We start from the raw sequence: 21,534 nt of genomic DNA, 5'->3' as shown, positions 1-21,534 counted from the left end.
TTTAATTTTTTTTTATAAATGTTTAGTTTTAGTTTAGTTTTAGTATTAATTTCAGTTTTGTCATTTTTTGTCTTCGTCGCTGTCATATTCAAATAAATCCCAGACGGGACTCTGCTGCTTTCTCCCAACTTTAGTCTCCATGTTTCCAGGTAGAGTGGGGATGACAAGATGACGCTAAACGACAAGTGACGGACTGTATAATAATAATAATGATCTTTATTTATATAGCACTTTTCATACATTAAAAACTGTAGCACAAAGTGCTTTACATATCAGTTTAAAAATCAGTACCGCCCCCCACCCTCACCCACCCACTCACCCGCACACACACACACACACACACATAATATGCAAACCCACAAGCTCACACATACTTAAGAAGACTGGCTGAGCACATGCCGCTAGCTAAAATTGTTAGAGCGAAATAAATAATTTTCGTATTAATTCGATGTTGACAAAGACGAAAATGAAGGGAATTTTATCCATAATTTTTTATATATTTTAGTTAGTTTTGTAAACACACAATATAGTTTCAGTTACTTATCTTTTTTTTTTCTCTTAATGAGTTTTTATTTATTTCAGTTAACAAAAATGTTTTTTCCATTCTAGTTTTCGTCATTTCATTAGTTTTCGTTAATGATATTAACCTTGATTGCTGGCAGCTGAAAAGTTGCTAAATCTAGCAACAAAAGTGCTAAGTTGTCATCAATGGAAAGGACAAGTACAATAAATACGATCCATTGGTGTTGAGCAGATAGAATCCTATGTAAGACATGAATGGGACCACATTCCTGTCCAAAAAGTCCAACAGCAGGTCGTCTCAGGCCCCAGATGTTATCGAATGTTAATATGGCACTATGCTAATATTTTGGAAACATGTTGCTGCCATCAAATTCAAAATTTCACTGTCTCACTTTAATCATTGGATATGTTTTGTACTCTAATATTCAATCATGAATAAAACATGGGTTTATGATGTCTAAAATTTTTATTATTCCCATTTGACACAATATCCCAACTTTTTTTGGAGTCAGGGTTACGTAAAATGCTTGAATATTGACCATTTAGAAATCTCTAGCACTGCAAGCCTAACCCCCCGAAGTTTCTGAACTCAGACAGGCCTAGCCTCTAAAAGGGTGACTTATGAGGGTACATGAAGTCCCCTCATCTGCATTTAGACCCTGTAGATGCAGATGAAATTAAAACATTTCTAGTTCCTGTGAAAGGTTCCTGCCGTGGAGATGCAGTTTAACAGATCATATTCACACAGCAGCCATTTTCCTCTGATGTCACAGGTTCCATGCAATGTCGGCAAAACGATAGTATCACACATGTAACAGGAAAATAATAAAATGGTATTGAACAGAAAACAAAAAGACAACAGAGAAAGCTATGGTGGCCCAGAGGTGCAACAGCCCAAAAAATTATCCACTATAAGAAAAAAAAGAGAATGGCCCCAAAAGTGATCTGCTATAAGAAAAAAAAGAGAACAGCCACAGACCTTGTTCTCTTTTTTTTTCTTATATGGATTTTTTTTGGGCTGTTCTCTTTTTTTTTCTTATCGTGGATAATTCTTTGGGCTGTTGCACCTCTGGGCCACTGCAGAAATCAGATCTGAACGTATGTAAAAATGTACGTAAAACAACGTTTGAAATGGTTAGACAACAGCTAACGTCAGCAACCAAACACATTTTAACTACTGTAGTTGCTTTTCTACTGACCCTCAAATTGTGTGAATATAACTTACGCATAAAAATTTGCCTAATGGAAAAATGACAATTTCAGCAAAACTCTCATTTTTCAATGAAAAGTTTTTGCATTTGCAAAAGGTGGTTTTTCAGGCGTGGCGAAATCGGTGTATTGTGCAAAACTGCAATGGAAAGACCTTTCTGTGCAACTAGAGTCACATGAACAAAAAAAAAGAAACAGATGTTGATGGATGTTACAACAAGCTAAGACAAAGAGTTTTAAAAGAAACAGAGGTGGGAAGTAACAAAGTATAAGTACTTGTTACTGTACTTAAGTAGATTTTTTAGGTATCTGTACTTTACTTGAGTATTTATTTTTCTGGTAACTTTTTACCTTTACTCCCCTACATTTTTGCATAAATATCTATACCTTCTACTCCTTACATTCTCAGAATAGACTCGGTACTTTTTCAAACTAACGGATGTGACAGTAAAATACCACGATTCAGACGGAAAATCAGTGGAGGAGAGAAGGAGGACAGGGTCAGAACCAGAGTCCTGCACGAAGTCAGTACCAGAGTCCAGTACAGGGTCAGTACCAGAGTCCTGCACGGGGTCAGTACTAGAGTCCTGCACGGGTCAGTACCAGAGTCCAGTACAGGGTCAGTACCAGAGTCCTGCACAGGGAGGTCAGAACCAGAGTCCTGCACGGGGTCAGTACCAGAGTCCTGCACGGGGTCAGTACCAGAGTCCAGTACAGGGTCAGTACCAGAGTCCTGCACGGGGTCAGTACCAGAGTCCTGCACGGGGTCAGTACTAGAGTCCTGCACGGGGTCAGTACCAGAGTCCAGTACAGGGTCAGTACCAGAGTCCAGTACAGGGTCAGTACCAGAGTCCTGCACAGGAGGTCAGAACCAGAGTCCTGCACGGGGTCAGTACCAGAGTCCTGCACGGGTCAGTACCAGAGTCCAGTACAGGGTCAGTACCAGAGTCCTGCACAGGGAGGTCAGAACCAGAGTCCTGCAGGGGTCAGTACCAGAGTCCAGTACAGGGTCAGTACCAGAATCCAGTACAAGGTCAGTACCAGAGTCCTGCACGGGGTCAGTACCAGGGTCCAGTGCAGGGTCAGTACCAGAGTCCAGTATGGGGTCAATAGCAGAGTCCAGTACAGGGTCAGTACCAGAGTCCAGTACAGGGTCAGTACCGGAGTCCTGCACAGGGAGGTCAGAACCAGAGTCCTGCAGGGGTCAGTACCAGAGTCCAGTACAGGTCAGTACCAGAGTCCTGCACAGGGAGGTCAGAACCAGAGTCCTGCAGGGGTCAGTACCAGAGTCCAGTACAGGGTCAGTACCAGAGTCCAGTACAGGGTCAGTACCAGAATCCAGTACAGGGTCAGTACCAGAGTCCTGCATGGGGTCAGTACCAGGGTCCAGTACAGGGTCAGTATCAGAGTCCAGTATGGGGTAAGTACCAGGGTCCAGTGCTGGGTTAGTACCAGAGTCCAGTATGGGTCAATAGCAGAGTCCTGCACAGGGAGGTCAGAACCAGAGTCCTGCAGGGTCAGTACCAGAGTCCAGTACAGGCTCAGTACCAGAGTCCAGTACAGGGTCAGTACCAGAGTCCTGCACGGGGTCAGTACCAGGGTCCAGTACAGGGTCAGTATCAGAGTCCAGTATGGGGTAAGTACCAGGGTCCAGTGCAGGGTCAGTACCAGAGTCCAGTATGGGGTCAATAGCAGAGTCCAGTACAGGGTCAGTACCAGAGTCCAGTATGGGGTAAGTACCAGGGTCCAGTGCAGGGTCAGTACCAGAGTCCAGTATGGGGTCAATAGCAGAGTCCAGTACAGGGTCAGTACCAGAGTCCAGTACAGGGTCAGTACCAGAGTCCTGCACGGGTCAGTACCAGGGTCCAGTGCAGGGTCAGTACCAGAGTCCAGTATGGGGTCAATAGCAGAGTCCAGTACAGGGTCAGTACCAGAGTCCAGTACAGGGTCAGTACCAGAGTCCTGCACAGGGAGGTCAGAACCAGAGTCCTGCAGGGGTCAGTACCAGAGTCCAGTACAGGGTCAGTACCAGAGTCCTGCACAGGGAGGTCAGAACCAGAGTCCTGCAGGGGTCTGTACCAGAGTCCAGTACAGGGTCAGTACCAGAGTCCAGTACAGGGTCAGTACCAGAATCCAGTACAGGGTCAGTACCAGAGTCCTGCATGGGGTCAGTACCAGGGTCCAGTACAGGGTCAGTATCAGAGTCCAGTATGGGGTCAATAGCAGAGTCCTGCACAGGGAGGTCAGAACCAGAGTCCTGCAGGGGTCAGTACCAGAGTCCAGTACAGGGTCAGTACCAGAATCCAGTACAGGGTCAGTACCAGGTCCTGCACGGGGTCACTACCAGGGTCCAGTACAGGGTCAGTATCAGAGTCCAGTATGGGGTAAGTACCAGGGTCCAGTGCAGGGTCAGTATCAGAGTCCAGTATGGGGTCAATAGCAGAGTCCAGTACAGGCTCAGTACCAGAGTCCAGTATGGGGTAAGTACCATGGTCCAGTGCAGGGTCAGTACCAGAGTCCAGTATGGGGTCAATAGCAGAGTCCAGTACAGGGTCAGTACCAGAGTCCAGTACAGGGTCAGTACCAGAATCCAGTACAGGGTCAGTACCAGAGTCCTGCACGGGGTCAGTACCAGGGTCCAGTGCAGGGTCAGTACCAGAGTCCAGTATGGGTCAATAGCAGAGTCCAGTACAGGGTCAGTATCAGAGTCCAGTATGGGGTAAGTACCAGGGTCCAGTGCAGGGTCAGTACCAGAGTCCAGTATGGGGTCAATAGCAGAGTCCAGTACAGGGTCAGTACCAGAGTCCAGTACAGGGTCAGTACCAGAATCCAGTACAGGGTCAGTACCAGAGTCCTGCACGGGGTCAGTACCAGGGTCCAGTGCAGGGTCAGTATCAGAGTCCAGTATGGGGTCATAGCAGAGTCCAGTACAGGGTCAGTACCAGAGTCCAGTACAGGGTCAGTACCGGAGTCCTGCACAGGGGGTCAGAACCAGAGTCCTGCAGGGTCAGTACCAGAGTCCAATACAGGGTCAGTACCAGAGTCCTGTACAGGTCCACTTTTTCCAGACTTTTCCTGAGTACCATGACTGACCCCTGTTTAAACCCACTGTCTCCACAGTAACTCACTTTAATGGCTTTATTTTTGGCTAAAACACTCTACATCCTTAAATCTCTAGTCTGTGCTCAGTGCCGTCTGTGGGCGGATGGAAACAGGTGAAACTCACTGTTAAAAAAACAAACCGCCTGTGGATCGACCACGGTCAAATCAGATGAGCATCAACATTAAATGTCCTGCCTATTATTTTCATCCATGAATCTTCTTTTATTTTTTCTCTTCCTTACCCGCTACCCCCCCACATTTCCTTTAATTTTATCCATATTTACCTGTGAAAATTCTTATAATTTTTTTTTTTACCTGTGGGTGCCGGACTATGGTCAGTATCGTTCACTGTGGAATTAGAAAACAGAAACTTTCATGATTTTGTCTGATTAAATACGTATTGTTTCATTCATGGCCAAAAATGCAGTTTTACTTTTTACTTTTGTTCTTTATTACAGTTGAGAAGTTGTACTTTTTTTACTTCTACTTAAGTAAAGAAGTTGTATCAGTACTTCTACTTTTACAAGAGTTTTTTCCACACAAGTAGCTGTACTTTTACTTAAGTACAGAATGTGAGTACTTTTGTCACCTCTGAAAACAAACGTGTCGGTATGTGGACACATGAGGAAACCCAATCATTTTAGAATTCAGTTCAAGATAGAGGAGTAACGAACATTCAGTATTCAAAACGAGAAATGTGAGCATTTTCCAGAACCTAGAGGGCGCTATGAGACAAATATGAATATATCTGTAAATCTGATATTTATGTTGGTCGCCATGTTTATGGAATGACATCTCTGACATCTTGTGATAAATAAACAAATTGTCACCATTGTGATTTCATGGAAAAACTCACATTACACACTTCTGTTTTTTCGACATTTAGTAAATATCGGTAAAGTTTTGTGCATATGTCCAATGGAAAAGCGACTACTGTCTGCTAAATATATACGATATAGTAAGAAAGGTGTAAATTATTCTGAAAAGGTTTCAAATACTTGGTTTGGTGAAAACACAGCAAGATGGTTCGATATTAGAACATTATTTTACACCTTTCCTACTGTATCACAGTATAAAACAGTAATCCAGTGAAGTGGTTTTCTATGCCCGAAGGATTGTAACAGAAAAATAACTATTCGTTTTAATAACTGTGTGACTCCAACTCTGAATCTATCAGAGGAAAATGGCCTCCATGTGAACATGGTCCATCCAGACCAAAAAATCTGCACAGTTGCATCGAAGTTTCAAATACATAGAGCAAGTCAGGGATTGGGAGCAGCCCCGCCCCCTGTCGTGTCACATGTTCCTACCCCACTGAGCCACATGTCTCTGCCACTTACCAGAGGAATTCTAACAGGAGACGCTGCTAAGCACTAACAGTCCAAGGCACCAGACCAAGGAACAGCTCATGATTTATCCCATACACTTCTGTAGTTCTAATGGTACTAGTCAAACCCTGTTACTGAAACGATTATTTTAGTGCTGGTAAAAAAAAAAATAAAATAATAATAATTTAAAAAAAAGGGCCATAGTTGAAAAATATAGTGGTTCAACTTCAAATATATCAGGTTACTGACAAATAAGTGATTTTTGAATGGGGTCATATTTTTGAATGTTATCCTCATATCATAACCGTCTAACTCATACACAGATGGACCAAAGTCTGCAGACCCGTTGGATCCAGGTGTTTGTGATGCAAAGGATGATGTCATGGATTTCCTTGTGAACATTAAAGGTAGGTTATCATTGTAAAGTACGAAGGGCTTCAAAAAGTTCATGGAAAAACAACATAGCATTGACTTGATCTAAATGGTATGGCCTCTGTTTAACACGGATGGACTTACAATAAGGACTAATGTCAGAATATAGTTTTATATTATGGGATAAATATCCTATTGATTGTTAATATTGATGTTTCTGCGTCCGATCCTCATGAACAGAACATCTGACAGCTGGACATGATGTCCACTATTTATGTCCATATAGTTTAGATACATCAATATTTCACTCTAGTTTAATGGTAGATTTTTCTTCCTCAGTCAGATGTGATGAAAGTACATGGTTAGATGAGGAAAACTGTTGAATCCAGGTGTTTCTTTTCTAACAGGGGTCTGGGATCCAAAACAATAATGACTAATGTCAGAATAGAGTTTATATTATGGGATAAATATCATTGCATTGGTTAGTTCATTAATTTTTCTCAACATTGATTTTTTTTAATCCATTATCCATTTATTAAGATATCCTTTTCATGAGGATTTGTCATAGAAACATCAATATTAATAATTAATATGATATTTATTCCATAGTATAAAACTATATTCTGACATTAGTCATTGTTTTGGATCCCAGACCCCTGTTAGAAAAGAAATATAGTTTTATACTGGGATAAATACATTACTTATTAACATTGATGTTTCTATGAAAAGTATGTGGACCCGTTGAATGTGCATGTGAAGGTGTTTCTTTTCTAACAGGGGTCTGGGATACAAAATAATAATGACTCATGTCAGAATATAGTTTTAAATTATGGGATAAATGTCATTGCATTGGTTAGTTTGGGTTAAATTGTTATCTTTGCTTCTGAAATGCATAAGAGATGGTTTGGACTTAACTTCTCTCAACACTAATTTTTCTGTTATCCTTTTTATGACTGATTTTAAATGTTCTTCCTCTAAATGTCTATATTTCTCCTGCTCTGACTGTAAATAGTAATTTCTACTACATCTAACCATCTACTGTCATCACATCTGACTGAGGAAGAAAAATCTACCATTAAACTACAGTGAAATATTGATGTTTCTAAACTATATGGACATAAATATGTGGACACATCATGTCTCCAGCTGTCAGATGTCCTGTTCATGAGGATCGGACACTGAAACATCAATATTAATGATCAAAAGGATATTTATCCCATAATATAAAACTATATTCTGTCATTGGTCATTATTGTTTTGGATCCCAGACCCCTGTTAGAAAAGAACACCTGAATCCAATGTGTCAACAGACTTTGGTCCATTTGTGTCTGAGTTAGACAGTTATGATCTGAGGATAACGACATGTAGTACTGATTAATAATCCAACTACAGTGTCAATAAACGGGTCAAGCTCTCACCTTGAACATGGAGTTCTGCCTCTGATACCAACCCCTCTGCATCAGCTGTCATTCTGCCGCTATCTGAAACCATACAGTTGCGGATGCACAGCATGTGGCAGAGTCCATTGCTTGAAATGACTGTTCGCTCATTCAGAGTGACCGGTTTGCCATTTAGGCGCCACACCAACTGAGTGTCCTCAGGTGAAAGCACACACTTAAACACTGCATCTTCTCCTTCACGGACTGTGATGCTACGAAGCTCCACTATGAACTCAACAACACGAGGAGCTAAAAGCAGAGCATGTACCTCAGTTAGATTTCATATTTGACTTGTTTTTTTGTTACAGATTTTCTCTCTTCCTTGACTTACTCTCTACAGTGACAGTAGCTGAAGTTCGGTGGTCGGTGCTTTCACAGGTATATTCTCCAGCATCGTCGTCCTCCACTTGGTGGATGGTGAAGCTTCTGTCTCGACCTTGGGCTCGTATTGTGTACCGACGACTTGGAGGAATTTCACGGCCGTCTTTCAGCCACTGGACGTCTCCTTTTGGCATGTTGATTTCACATTGTAATGTAAGACTGCTGCCCTTTACAGACACTGTATTCTCCAGGGGTCTGATAAAGATCACCTTCATTTCTGGCGAAAAGCATAAAGATGAGTAATATCAGATCTGCAGTTATTAAAGGTCACATTTTGAGTAGAAGCGCTAAATTCCTACCTTTGACTAATAGACTGAAATACATCTCATCTGTGTTTGCGTCACAGACATATTCTCCAGAGTCGGACAGCTGCAGCAGATTAATGGTGAGCTTATGGGTATTACCCTCACTGGAGATGTGAATGTTGTCTGCGTTCATACTTGGCCATCTTTCAGCCAACGGACATGGGCTGTGTCTTGGCTCGTAACAGCAGTCAGTGTAACACTCTCACTTTCAAAGGCTGTGATGGGTTTATTTTCTTCTTTATTCAGAAACTTGATGGGTGGATCTGGGGAAAAAAATGTTTTTCATTCAAAATGTACATGCTAATACATGAAGCTGAAGGGTAATGCAGCCAATCATGTCAAATCATTATTTCTTTTCAACATAAAGGCTCATTTTTAGTCATGAGTGAAAATGAAAGAACTAGATGGTCACTGAATTTTATTTTTCATCTTAAATTATTGTAGAAGAGAGAGTCAAGATGAAAAAACATGAAAGACACAACAGACCAAAATGCACAAAGATGAAAACTTTGCAAGAGACATAATTAGTTTTAATATATTATTACATACTTATTACTAATAAGTAATAATAGATAAGTAATTATGTTATTATTACATACATGTATGATTTATAATAACAGAAATTTTATATATATAATATACACACACATATATATATATATATATATATATATATATATATATATATATATATACACACATATATAATATATAAAATTTCTGTATGTATAATACATGTATGTAATAATATAACATAATTACTTATCTATTATTTATTAGTATTACTACTTTATTATTTATTACTATTAGTACTTCTAATATGCAAATGCCTTTTTTCACTACACTTTTTATACTTATTGTTATTACTATTTTCTTTTTCTATTTGTCTTGTAATATTTCTTATATGTGTACTTTCAGTGTTTGTACTGCTACTGGAACCTTAATTTCCTGAGGGCTCTGCTCAAGAGATCAGCAAAATTCTATCGAATCGAATCAAATTGAATCTAATCTAATCTAATCTAATAACCTAATCTAATCTAATCTAATGTAATGTAATCTAATATAATATAATGTAAGATATGTAATATAATATAATTTAATCTAATTAGATCTTATCAGATCAGATTAGATCTAATGTAATGTAATGTAATCTAATCTAATATAATATAATGTAATCTAATCTAATGTAATAGAATATAATTAGATCTAATCTGATCTGATCAGATCTAATGTAATGTAATGTAATCTAATCTAATCTAATCTAATCAGATCAGATCTAATACAGCTACAGTTAAGACAAAACCAATCAAAACTCTTAAAAATACAAAAAAGCAGTTATCTCACAAAAGCTTAACAAATTTGATTGCCCAGCCCCAACTTGAAACAAAAAAATGTAGTGAGTTAATCTGACACATTCAAATCATTTGTCGTACCTTGGACATCAACGACTGTTATCAGTTTGTCATCGACAGCATCACAAATATATTCCCCAGAATCTGATGGCTGGAGGCCAGCGAGAACAAACTTCCTCACAACGTCATAGCTGTCAATTTTTATGCGATTGTTTGGCTGCAGTATGTTGCCGTTCCACAACCACTGAACCGTGGCGTTGGCTCGAGAAACCTCACATTCCAAAATAAGGTCATCTCCTGACAGCAGCATATGATGCTCCAGGTGGCCAGAGTTCCCAATGATCTTCACTAGAGGCTCTGAACATAAAATACATGCAGTGCATACAGTTGGCTATGCCTGGGTGTGGACCAACAATGCATTAACCCTTTATTGGGCATGTGACTATTTTTGGTCATTTCCACACATTAAAAGACAGTGACAGAAACAGTTCCAGTGAGGACAGTGAATCCCCAATCTGAGGTCCAATGTGGTCTCCAGGGTCTATAAGGTCCAAAATGGTCTCCAGGGTCTGTAAGATCTAATGTGGTCTCCAGGGTCTGTAAGGTCCATAGTGGTCTCCAGGGTCTGTAAGGTCCAATGTGATCTCCAGGGTCTGTAAGGTCCAATGTGGTCTGTAAGGTCCAAAGTGGTCTCCAGGGTCTGTAAGGTCCATAGTGGTCCCCACGGTCTGTAAGGTCCAAAGTGGTCTCCATGGTCTGTAAGGTCCAATGTGGTCTCCGGGGTCTGTAAAGTCCAAAGTGGTCTCCAGGGTCTGTAAGGTCCAATGTGGTCTCCAGGGTCTGGAAGGTCCAAAGTGGTCTCCAGGGTCTGTAAGGTCCAAAGTGGTCTCCAGGGTCTGTAAGGTCCAATGTGGTCTCGAGGGTCTGTAATGTCCAATGTGGTCTCTGGGGTCTGTAAAGTCCAAAGTGGTCTCCAGGGTCTGTAAGGTCCAATGTGGTCTCCAAGGTCTGTAGGGTCCAATGTGGTCTCCAGGGTCTGTAGGGTCCAATGTGGTTCTCGAGGGTCTGTAATGTCCAATGTGGTCTCCAGGGTCTGTAAGGTCCAATGTGGTCTCCAGGGTCTGTAAGGTCCAATGTGGTCTCCAGGGTCTGTAATGTCCAATGTGGTCTCCGGGGTCTGTAAAGTCCAAAGTGGTCTCCAGGGTCTGTAAGGTCCAATGTGGTCTCCAAGGTCTGTAAGGTCCAATGTGGTCTGTAAGGTCTGTAAGGTCCAATGTGGTCTGCAGGGTCTGTAAGGTCCAATGTGGTCTCCAGGGTCTGTAAGGTCCAATGTGGTCTCCAAGGTCTGTAAGGTCCAATGTGGTCTGTAAGGTCTGTAAGGTCCAAGTGGTCTCCAGGGTCTGTAATGTCCAATGTGGTCTCTGGGGTCTGTAAAGTCCAAAGTGGTCTCCAGGGTCTGTAAGGTCCAATGTGGTCTGCAGGGTCTGTCAGGTCCACCTCTGCATGAACAGTGAGTGGACCTGCTTGTTCAGTTCCATGAACTAATGGTACTCATGTAAAGCGGGGTACACACTTAAAGATAATCAGGCTGTTTTTGCCCAGATTTTCCCCCTTCCCGACCAAGGACGGCAAACCCCAGATTATCTAATGTCTTATCATCTTATCCAATCAGATTCTCCTGTGGTCTGAGGTGTGATCACAGAGAATAATCGGCTCAGAAACGGGTCGGGGCTGACAACCGGAAATATTAAACTTGTTCAATATATACGATGAAAAATCTTTGTGTGTGGGGAAAGCAGAAGACTTCCGATCAGTCCTGCACGGGTCCACTTTTCCAAACCCACCCATCCATACCCACGTACATTAGACCCGCAACCTGACCCAACCCGTTATTAAACCCACTGTCTACACATAACTCACTTTTAAGGGCTTCATTTTTCATGGGCAGCTGTGGCTCAGCTGGTAGAGCGAGTCGTCCAATGACCGTAGGGCTGGCGGCTCGAATCCTGGCTCCGACTGTCCACATGTCGAAGTGTCCTTTGGCAAGACACTGAACCCTAAATTGCTCCCAGTAGGGCCTGGCAGCGCGTTCTATGGCAGCAGCCGCCCACTGGTGTATGAATGGGGGATGTGAGGAATTGTAAAGCACCTTGGGCACCATTAAGGTGTAGAAAATGCGCTGTATAAGTTCAGTCTATTCATTTTTGCCAAAAACGCACACCATCATTAATTCTCTAATATGTGCTGTTCAATGACATCTGCGGGTGGATGTAAACAGACGGTTCAAAATAAAACCAGAAGTGGATCAACCATGGTCAAATTATAATCATCACCATCATTAAATGTCCTGACAATTATTTTCATCCACAAATTTTAGTTTTTCACTTCCTTGCCTGCTACCCACCCACATTTTGTTTAATTTTACCCAGGCCAACACCTGTGAAAATTCTTCTTTTTTTTTGCAGGTTACCTGACCCTTTCTTTTCTTTTTTTTTTTTTTGGAGGGGGGGGCACCTGACCTAATTCAGGACTGGCTCCCGTGTCATGCTATGTTTCTTCATCTTTGTTTTTGTTAGATCACATTTTATCACACAACATTTCTGTCTTGGAGGACTAGATTCTAGATTGGTGGTGGGACAGAGTCATTTGTGGGTGTTCTGTGTTGAGATTATCGGCGCACACCACATACAGTATTTGCCTTCATGTGTGAGGTCTGGAACAGATAGAAAATCTCTTCAGATTTAGACCCAGAGAAGCCTATGTGAAAGTATATGTGTATGTATGTAACAGTGTATATAAATTTGAACATTTATATGTAAGTGTGTGCATGGGTATGTATATGTGTGTATATGCACATATGTGTATGTATGTATATGTAGGTGTATGTGTATATACTGTATGTATATGATGGTAAATGTGGATGTGCATATGTATGCATGTGAACCTGTATGTATGTATGTATAGATAGATAGATAGATAGATAGATAGATAGATAGATAGATAGATAGATAGATAGATAGATAGATAGATAGATGTGTACATATATGGGTGTATATATGTATGTATGTATGTATATATGTACATATTGTTGGTTTAGACAAAGGGGTGAAAGCCAATAAACTATGCTTCTTCTTACTCCTTTTCGAATATGACTTTTTTTTTCTTTTTCTTTTGTGTGTATCATTATTTTATGCTTCCTTGACTTTTCATTTCTATATCATGTTGTGCAAAGAAGTCAATTAGTACCAATCAGGAAGCTTGTATCATTTCCATATTCTAAATAAATCAATCAAACAAATAAACAAACAAATAATTAATAAATAAATAAATAAAAAACATTTAGAAAATCCTTATGTGTGTACCCCACTCAAGGAATGATGTTCAAAGGGGTCAGTGGATGTGGACAGGGGTCTGGACCAGCACGTGTGTTGTTGGAATGTTCTAAAAGTGATGTTCAAATGTTCTAAAATATATGTTCCTTTCACCCTACATGTGTTTTTTCTTTTTTCTTGTAACATATGGGCAAGAAACCAAATGGGGTAACTTCATTGACCTTGATTTGCTACATGTCAATAAAATATTTTGAAAAATGTCACAAAAGTAATAAAGTCTCGTTCTGTCCTCCAATAACACACTCAAGTTGAAATGTTGAATTTCAGAGTATTTCTATGAGTGAACTAGAAAGGCTTAAATGTACATTCTTTTTACCTTTGACAGTGATATAGAAGACCATCTTGTCGTCCACTGCGTCACAGGTGTACTGTCCTGAGTCTTCCAGCCCAGCGTTGAGGACCACAAGTGATCGGAACACCCCTTGCTCTTCACTGCAGTATCGCTCACTGTTGTCAATGAACTGCTCGTCCTTGTACCAGCTGACCGACGCGTTCGGTCTGGATAACTCACACACTAGAATAATGTCATCTGACACCAAGAACTGCTTTTCTGTTTTTGCTTCAGTTTTTCCCAGAATCCTCACAGGCAGCTCTAAAAATGAAGAAAAAGATGTTGCTTGGAAGATGCTCCTGCTTTTGGACTTACACATATATGAGGGAGCTTCAAAAATGTGGAAAAAGGACAGTTAGAAAAAAAAAGGTTTAAGTTACGTTAGCCACATAGTGTAATTACCTAAGATATACACAAATGGACAAAGTCTGTGGACAATAAGGACAATAAGGACTAATGTCAGAATATAGTTTTATATTATGGGATAAATATCATTGCTTTGGTTAGTTTGGTTTAAATTATTATCTTTGTTTCCAGAATGATTCACAGATGGTTTGGACTTAATTTGTCTCAACTTTGATTTTTTTTTTTTTCCCTTCAGGACTCTGACTTTAAATGTTCTTCCTCTAATGTCTCTAATATTTTTCTTGCTCTGACTGTAAATAATAACTTTCTTCCTCATCTAACCATCTACTATCATCAGATCTGACTGAGGAAGAAAAATCTACCATTAAACTATAGTGAAATATTGATGTTTCTAAACTACAGGGTGTATCAAAAAAAAAAAAAAAAAACAAAACTATACATTTTGAAAAATTACACCCAGTTCCACATTTGATAATTTTTGGAATTTTCTTTTATGGACATCGGTAGGTAGGGGATTGGTGGATATTTTTTCAAATTTACAGATCCAGGTTTTCATGCATGACTGAGCAGGGGTAAATTGTGCAATCCAAGTTAAAACTGGTTTGCACGAAGTAGTGGTGGGATTTAAATCCAATCAAAAGTCATGGGAGGGGACAATGGGCATCTATCTTGTTTTCCACAAAATTGCCAGGTTACAGCATTAACACTTTGGCCACAATGTCAATTAATTTCTTTACCCATGGCAGCTGTTCCTGCCTTTCAAATTTAATTCAACTTGTTTAGGCCTGAAAATGTCACTGAGGACAGGCCACGTTAGGGTTAGGGTTAACCCTAACCCTAACTTGGGTCTGTAAATTTGTACAAATATCCACCAATCCCCTACCTACCGACGTCCATAAAAGAAAATTCCAAAAATTATCAAATGCAGAACTGGGGGTAACTTTTCAAAATGTATAGTTTTTTTTGGTACACCCTGTATATGGACATAAATATGTGGACACATCATGTCTCCAGCTGTCAGATGTCCTGTCCATGAGGATCGGACACAGAAATATCAGTATTAATAATCAACAGGATATTTATCCCATAACATAAAACTTCTGACATTAGTCATTATTGTAAGTCCATCTGTGTTAAACTGAGGCCATGCCATTTAGATCATGTCAATGCTATGTTGTTTTTCCATGAACTTTTTGAAGCCCCTTCGTACTTTAGAATGATAACCTACCTTTAATGTTCACAAGGAAATCCATGACATCATCCTTCGCATCACAAACATACTGCCCAGCATCTTCTAATGTCAGTGAGTGGATGGTTAATTGGCGTATGACACCATCCTCGAGGATGGTGACATTTCTGGAGTCTTCTACTTCCTCTCCATTTTCTTCCAGGTCACCTCAGCATTTGACCTGGAAACCTCACAGTCCAAAACCAGAGTGTCCCCGACCACTTTGTCCACTTTGCTCGCCATCTTCCGTGGACGTACAAAGCGAACAGGGGGCTCTATCCATGGAGAAATTGTATCAGTCACTGAAATGGCAGTAAGTTTATCAGATTCATTTCTTTTTCCCCTTGTTCTTTGTTCTTACCAAGGTTATTATTATTAACGAAAACTAACGAAATGACGAAAACTAGAATTGTAAAAACATTTTTGTTGACTGAAATAAATAAAAACATAATTAAAAGAAAAAAAAAACAATAACTAACTGAAACTGCATTGTGTGCTTATAAAACTAACTAAAATGAATAAAAGTTATGGATAAAATTCCCTGCGTTTTCGTCTTTGTCAATGTTGGATTGATATGAAATCGATTTATTTCCCTCAAGCAATTTTATCTGCTGGCACCATATGATTTAACAGTCTGTCTCTTCTCGTCACTTGTTGTTTAAAGTCAGCTTTTCGTCCCCACTCTACCTGGAAACATGCAGACTAAAGTTGGTAAAGATAAACTAAAGATATGACTAAAGATACGACAAAACTAAAACTAAACTACAAGTACGCATTTAGAAGATAACGAAAACTAATAAAACTCGCAAACCTGCTCTAAAAAAATTAAAACTAACTGAATTAGAGAAAAAAAAAAGTCAAAACTAAATAAAACTAAACTATAATGAAAAATCCAAAACTATTATAACCTTGGTTCTTACCTGCTATGTTCACAAAGAAGGTCATGGAGTCGTCTGCAGTGTCACACATATTCAGCTGAATCTCTCACAGTGGTTTCAGGTATAATAAGTCTTCTGTAGACACCGTCCACTTCCAGAATGAGGTTGTCATTCTCCTCCACCTCCAGCCCGTCTCTATACCAACGCACCACTGCATTGGGTCGTGAGATCTCACAGCTCAGAACCATCCTTTCAGAGGTCTGCTGGCAGAGCTCCATTTGGGACTGACTGGGAGATACAATCCGTACGGGCGGTTCTGAAAACGGACATGATCAAATAGTTTATATTTATGTTTAGTGAATGCATTATTATCTAAATCTTAATTTAATTTAATTAATTAAAAAATAGTCCTGCTCTGAACTACAACACTGTGAGTCTGTTTGTTGGGCTGCTGTCTCCTCCCTCACTTTACACAAACAGTTTCACCTGAGACTCCAACTGCATCAGCAACCACCTTCTGCTTCTTCTTCTTCTCTTCTTGTTTTTCTGGCAGACTAGACGCTACGTGGCACATTGCTGCCTTTCACATTCAGGAGGTCACATGACTTGATAGTACTCCTACATCTATAGATCAGCGACCACCTGCTCCACCTGTTGCTCTCAGGTGGCTGAATCAGCTGACCAGTATATAAGCAGCTTGGTTCATCTGCTCAGGTTGTTCTTGCTTCATGCCTGACTCCAGCATTAGTTCTCGATCTGACATCCTGGTTTGGACTCGGCCTGCTCCTGACCACATCTCCTCGTCTCTGACCCTGTAAACCTCCCACCCTTCTGTCACTGATTACTCAGTCTGCCTGTTTGTTCCCTGGTTTTCATCCGCCTGTGACTGGTTGGTTTTTACCATTCTCGGTTTCCCTGAGAACGAGCTCTGAGCCTTCTTCTGCCGTCACAGTCTGCTGTGGTTTTGTCATCCCACCTGTCCTGTATGTTCCACACACTGATTCTGCCTTTACTCTACAGCTACGTTCAGACCGCAGGCAAATGTTCCCCACATCCGATCTGTTAAAGACAGTTTGAACAGCACAAACCTGACCAGACCACTTTCATATGTGGTCCTAAATCTGATACCTATCTGATATTTTGCAATAACTTCAGTCACTATTCTGCATCCCTCCATATTTCCTTCTGTAAACACAGTGTGTGTCTGTGTGGTCATATTACATTGGGACCTCTTTTGTGCATGCGGGTCTGTAGAAGCCAACAATGTAATAACAGCCGATTACGTAATAATGGCCGATAACGTAATAAATTTGACATTTTTAAATGTAATAGGCCAGTAACGTAATATCTGGCCAACTACGTAATAAAAGTCCTGAACCGATAACGTAGTAAATTTTGGCCCGTAACATTATAACTTATTGGCTGGTTATTACGTTATTGGCCTGGTAAAAAAAAAACTTCTTTGCAAATGTAATAACTGAGCCAATAGCATAATAAGTTGTAATGTTACTGGCCAAAAGCTATTACATTATCCGTTCAGGACTTTTATTACATTATTGGCCAGATATTATGTTATTGGACTATTACATTTTAAAAATGGCAAATTTATTATGTCATCGGCCGTTATTACGTTATCAGCTGTTATTACATTACTGGCTTCTACAGGGTCACTTCAGGGTCACATTCAGTTCATACCCAAAACTGATAAAAGTCATAGTTAATGTGTAATATGAAAGAGCACACAAAAAATTAGTTTTCACCAAAAAATCTGAATTGTTCATTAAGACCTGCTATCTGAAAGGAGCCTAAGACTTAGTTCAGTACCTGTCCACCTGAGCACTCCAGCCTGATTATCATCTGTATCATATTTAATAAAACCTTTAGAACTGTTCATCTGTGTGTTGCATTTGGGTCCTCCATTTTCCATCTCCCCTCACACACTGTCTGTGCATTTTATCCCAGATGAATGTGTTTTTAAATGCATCTGTGCTTTCACAAGAATGTTTCTGTGGTAAGTTTATATCAGGGGTGTCCAATCCTGGTCCTCGAGGGCCGGTATCCTGCATGTTTTAGATGTATCCCTCTTCCAACCACCTGATTCAAATGATAAGCCTTTCATCAAGCTCTGCAGAAGACTGATAACGACCGTCAGGTGGACTAGAAGAGGGAAACAACTAAAACATGCAGCAGGATACCGGCCCTCGGACCAGGATTGGACACCCCTGGTTTATACAGTTGAAATAGTCCTGATGATGCAGGACCACTAGTGCACTGTTATCCATTTTGTTAATTCAGCAAAAAAAACTGACATGTTGAATTCACAGAGGGGAGGCCAGACGTGTGCAGATGCAAAAGTAAACGGAGCACAGCATTTTAAAATCTACCTTAAGTGAAAGTGACTAGAGTTATAATTAAGGGTAGAATGAAAATGACTGTGGTAGAACCTATGTTTAGACACAATTACTCATTGTTCTTGATTTGAGGGGAAAAAATAATAAACCTGAAAAGTGTCAATCTTTAAAATCCACCCTTGAACCTTCCGTAATTTCACTGTCAGTTAGAGCCATGTTTGACCTCTAGTTTCTTGTCAGTGTTTTCTAAACTTTTGTCATTTTAACAAGTACAGCAGAATTTAAAGTAGTCTGCCACACAGGTAGAACAGTATGTACAATATAAATTCTTTCAAGGACTTACCTGTGATGCAAAGGTGGAAGAATATCGAATCATCATCAGTGTCACAGACATATTCTCCCGAGTCTTCAACGCCACTGGAGATAATCTTCAGTCGTCGGTATGGCCCTTCGACCTTGAGCTTTATGTTTTCACTCTCCTGCAGCTTCTGGCCGTCTTTGTACCAGCTGACGACCCATTGGCCCGAGACAGTTCACAGCTCAGAATAATCTCCTCAGGAACGTGGCGGTCAAGGTGGACATCCTCTTTGGGGTGGATTATCGTCACTGGTGGTTCTGGAAAGGTCGAATATAGCAGTTCCGGTATTAAGTTCTGTACGTTCCTCTTCATTTCAGTGGTTTTCAGTAGTTAAACCCATAAAGACCCAGTGCTACTCTTGTGGCAGTTCCCAAATGAATTTTTCTCTTTATTTAACCTTCCTTCGGTGATTTATCAGTTAATATAATATTATCCTCAGTATTTTGTGTTTTTTTTTTTTAGGTGAAAATCTGGTATTTCCTATGTTTAATTTACTGATCATGTAGCTTTTCATAAAAAAGTTCAGATTAAAGTTGAGGGTTAGAAACAGAGAAAATTGAAGAAAAAGTGACTTTCCCAACAAAGATATCAATAACTAAATGTAACAATACATGTGTCCATCCACTGTCATTGATTCAACTCCATGGGTTTCACTGGCGAATCAATGTTGTAAAAGATGACAGTGTTTCCACGGTAACTACGGAGCCTTGAAATCTGATGACCATGAAAAGATGAAGAACTGTATTTTGCGTCAGTTATTTACATGTATTGATAGGATTAATGCAGGGGTTCCTAAAGTGGGTACATGTACCCCCAGGGGTACTTGGAAGAAGCCCATGGGGAACTTGAAATGTTTTGGGGGAAAATACTAAAATAAGTTATCATGTACTGAATACAAAATAAATAATGAAATTAATGCTGAAATATAAAACACAATAAATACATTCACATAACAAAATTGACATTCCTGACCTTACTTCATTTCAATAGTTTTTTTTTTTTTTCATTATAATTGTGTTTATCATCTTGTTTAAGCTTTGGTAGCTGGATTTTTTGTTATTTTTAATGTATTGCAGTTAAATACATGTTGTTTGTTCACAATATTTTGAAAACAGAAACAGACCCTTTGGCACAGGAACAATTTTACCTCATTTTTTCAATCAAAATTGCTGAAGCAGGAGTTGGGGATACGTGGCTAAAAATACATATTTCAGGGGGTACTCCACTGTAAAAAATTTGAGAACCACTGGGTTAATGGATCAACAGGTATTAAACATTTTACATCACTAGATGCCTTTGGTCACCGGTGAATGTTTGGGTTTTTATGGGTTAATGTGAAATATTTTATAAATAGTGCCTTACCTCGTATGTTGACCTTGAATATTAAAATGTTGTCTCCTGTACGACATGTGTACACGCCTGCGTCGGACAGCTTAGCAGAGTGGATTGTCAAACCTCTTTTGGTGCCCTCCGTTTGGATTGTAATATTTTCGCTTGGCTGTATTTCAGTTCCCTCTTTATACCACTGCACAACGCCGTCACACACTGACACTTCACAGGACAGAACAAGCTCTTCTTGTTCCACTACACACTTGAAAAGGTCATCCTCTGGGATTTCAGCAAACGTTACTGGCGGTGCTGCAGAAAACACAGAGGTAAGCTGTTGCTTGAAAATTACAAATATGATTGTGCTCATGCAGTAGCTGAACAGTCACTTTTTTACAGCCTGGACATGCTGATCTGTAGCTTTGTCAGGTAACTACTAATAGACATCAGCAGTTGGTGTTAATCTACTAACACTACTGAGCCAAGGAAAATGGTTTACTGGAGGGAGTGAGGGGAAGTAACGGTGTTGAAGTAAGAGCTGGCAGAAAAACAAAAGTTAAAAAAAACAACAACCTTAAAGCCTCATGCTCTTTTTTCGGTCTGGCTTTAACCCTTGATCAAATAAGGGCATGTAGGACAACATTAGCGATGATGATTATGATGGTGATGAACTTTTGCATCCTTTTTAGATGTTAGAAGCCAATCAGGTGGATGTGCCTCCACAATGACAAAATCTTGCCAGGAAAAAGCTTTGTGTGTCACCTTTCACTTCCACATAGAACCCATTGGAATCTGAATCCTCAGCAGTTCTACAACTGTACACCTCAGAACATGAAGATGTGGGTGACTTCACAACCAGTGTCCTCTTATTGCCCCTGAATCAGTGTTGTTCCAAATATTGGCCAGAGTTGTTTTCCATCATTATAGCAGCAGGTCTGGCTTGAACTGTCTGACTTCTCACACTGTGCTTTGATCGGGTTGTCTGCATCAACACACTTGCACCTCTCAGCCTCTGGAACAGCTGAGAATCAAACCAGGTGCTATAGGAATTTCAATTTGAACAATATTGAACATAGCATAAAATAAGTACTACACATTACTTAGAATGAAATCTGACTTCACAGAGTAAAATCTCTAAAACTGATTATCTGGCACCAGATTTACACAAAAAATGAAGACAAAGAGTGAATGTTGTTCATCCTCAGCTTCATGGTAAGAGCCCTGAATGAACTCACATGCTTTTAGTAAGGCAGTATAACACAGCATAACTACTCTGGTTTCAAGTTGTTAATTT

The 21,534-nt window shown here is 40.1% G+C and overlaps 1 pseudogene; it reads right to left on the bottom strand.

Annotated features, from left to right (window-relative positions):
* The window catches only part of LOC115412075 (obscurin-like protein 1), a 57,485-nt pseudogene that overhangs the window by 34,717 nt on the left and 1,234 nt on the right, over positions 1 to 21,534 (bottom strand).

This window comes from Sphaeramia orbicularis, chromosome 21 (genome assembly GCF_902148855.1).
Source record: "Sphaeramia orbicularis chromosome 21, fSphaOr1.1, whole genome shotgun sequence".
NCBI lineage: Eukaryota > Metazoa > Chordata > Actinopteri > Kurtiformes > Apogonidae > Sphaeramia > Sphaeramia orbicularis.
The sequence above is the reverse complement of the archived record's forward strand: the minus strand, read 5'-3'. Positions and strand labels throughout refer to the sequence as shown.